The sequence below is a fragment of the Thalassophryne amazonica genome, chromosome 6 (assembly GCF_902500255.1).
Source record: "Thalassophryne amazonica chromosome 6, fThaAma1.1, whole genome shotgun sequence".
Classification (NCBI taxonomy): Eukaryota; Metazoa; Chordata; class Actinopteri; order Batrachoidiformes; family Batrachoididae; genus Thalassophryne; species Thalassophryne amazonica.
This window is the reverse complement of record NC_047108.1, coordinates 2,227,970-2,230,923: the sequence shown is the minus strand read 5'-3', so window position 1 is coordinate 2,230,923 and position 2,954 is coordinate 2,227,970.

The window sequence follows — 2,954 nt, the reverse complement described above, 5'->3', positions numbered from 1 at the left end:
AAGGACTATTTGTAGCTCATCCTCTGTGCATTTGCAGGTATTAATGAGATAAATTTAACTCCATAGTTTCTTCCTTCGGTGGGGAAGGTCATGATGATGTGTAGATTTTACCAGTCGCATTCAATGCAACACGGACGAGCTGCTGCAATGCATTATGGGAGTTTGGGGTTTGTTTGTTTGTTTGTTTTTTATTATTATTATAGTATATTTTAGTTTAGCAGTGTTGTTAGTGTTATAGATTTGTTGTGTTTTTATAGTTCAAGTTAGTTTGGTGATGAGTTATGTTGTGACCATGAGTGAAAAGTGTTTTGCGATTGATGTGTTCTGCCACTGTCTGTGTTGTTGCGTGTGAAAAGTAAATGCCACTTATTGTGTATAAAGACAAAAGCTCTGGCTTGGTGTTTGTTTTGGGTTTGTGATCGCCTTTGAATTTACTCAGAAGCCCCTGCTGTGCTTAAACTCGAAACTGGCTATTCAGTAGCCAACAGTGTACTGAGACAATAATAAAAGTTGTTAGCTGCAACTTCCGCTAATTTTTTTAGCGGCGTATCGGTTTAGCATTATAAAAGTTAACTTTTCAGTTAGCGGATTACCGGTTATCAAAAACTCTGCTTAGATAAACAAAACACATGTAAAATACGTGTGTCTGTGCACATTACAAACGCATAAAAAAACGACGTATTGTGCAGTACGATAATTATCTCCACCTTTCTTTTCACCCTTCAGCCACTGAATTAGAAGTGTTTGCACCCAATCGCTGATCAAGCAGACCAAATCAGTCCAGCACAGATCTCCTTTGTGGCAAAGTTCGCTCTCACTCACATGTTGTATAGTAAAACATCAGCTAATATTTTGGGGGTTAGGCAAGAAAATATCTCATAAATGAACTTTGTTGTTATTTTAAATTCCCCTTCCATAGATTGTTTCATTTTAATTACAAAAATATTTTTATCTCATTGTTGATTTTGAGTGTTTTCTTCTACAGTACACAGTAAGAGTAGCGCAGTGGGCAAAGCTCCTGTGTTTCAGTCACAGCTTTTGTAAGTTTCAGGTCTGAATCCTGTGAGTACTAGCACTGCACATTATGAACATGGTTGGAGTATTTTTTGGTAAGAAGTTGGGGTTGTAAAAATATGCAAGTCATTCACATTACTGCCCTCTATTAACCACACCAAATAAATTATGCCCACTTTTGTTTTTCAGCTAAATCCACAGAGTATCTTTTAAATTTATGTAATTTAGCTCATCACAAAACTCTACATCCATATGATCTCTCACCAAAAGTAACACACTACCTCGAACTTCAACAGTATAGGCACCTTGACACTAGCGGGAATTGAATCCCTGCACTGCTGCACAATTCATTGTGCCAACGTGACTTGCTTTGACCCGCTGGATGCCGCGCTTCATGCCGCGTTATATAAAATTATCATTTTGTAGCTCTCAGAAATTGGCTGATGAAACCATCTCTTGTCGCTCCCACAATCACAGAGAAATTATCTGCAGCTTCGGTTGTGGTGTCATCTGTTTATAGGGTTTAACTAGTCTTTGTGTCTGGTCTGTCTTCTGTCCATTGACTTCCTGCTGCATGTTTCAGTCTCTAGTGTAGAATGCTTTCATGTGCACCTGTTACCCTTGGAATGTGAGTATGCATCAACCTCCCCTTGCCATGTGCGTGTCTGCCGCTCTGTGAGTGTGTGAGAGCGATGCGAGTGCTGGTCCCGGTGGATCCACTTTGTGTGTTTGTCCTTTGCTGTGTGTCACCATTGTGTCCAGTTTTTGTCTTACTGTAGTGAGTATCCAGTTTCTGTATTTACAATTCTTTGTGTAGCAATTCTTTGAGTTATCTCCTTACTCCTGTTGTGTGGGCCGCTGAAGAGGAGGTACTGCTGGCCCACCACCACCAGATGGCGCCCTGCTTGGAGTGCGGGCTTCAAGCACGAGAGGGCGCCGAAACCAGTGGAGTGACAGCTGTCACATCATCACCACCAGCTGTCACTCATCGACGTCAACCTCCATAAAAGCCGGACTGCAACTCCACCTCCCCGCCGAGAAATCAGCTACCTTGGAGGTAATTCTCTGCTGTATCTATAACGAATAATCGTCTGATCTCATTTGCAGCCATTTTCCTGTGACGGTGTCCTTATCTGTGGTATTGGCGTTCGGTGTGGACTGCGACGGCTTCGCCTCACACCCCAAACCAGATAAGTGATTAGACAGGAGCTGCACGAGTGTGTGACTGGAGGTGGAGGTGCTCCCTCCCAAAAGAACACAGACTGTGGGATTACTGAGTGTGCGTACTCACACTCACCTGTACTGTTTCTGTTCTCTGCCAGCAGTGCCGGGTCTGACAGCTGGAGACGGTGACCACCTGGGGACCCAGGACTTGGCGGCTCCGGTGTTCTTCAGATCCGTTGGCGGTGAGGGCCATGTGGGATCCGGCTTGGTTCTGGACGGGCGTCTCCTATCCTCAAGCCTGCCCACACGTCACCCAACGTAACTGACTGTAGTTCCAAACTGGTTATTGTCTGTATTCCGTTGTTTGGCTTATCCATTGCCCGTTCTTTTACGCCCCCTGTTGTGGGTCCGTGTTCCTACACTTTCACAACAACTCTCTCATTTTACCAGACTGCTCCTCCCCGTGTTAGGGTTGGAATGTATTTTTGTGTAACCTTCTCCACAATTGTTTTGCATATTTGGAGTCCCTCATCCAGACTTGGATGTTGAGTTGTCTTTTTGTTGTTTCCCTGCTCACCTGTGTTTGTTATATTTTTTGACTCACCTGTAAATATTAAAGCACCTTGGAACTTTAGAACTTACTCTGGTTGCCACGCATTTTTGGGATTCTAATTTGTTGACTTTTGGTTCCCAATCATAACAAAATGGCCCAGCCGCATAAGAACCCTGCAGGCAACATACACAAAATCGGGTATGTTGCCTGCAGGGTGAACAAT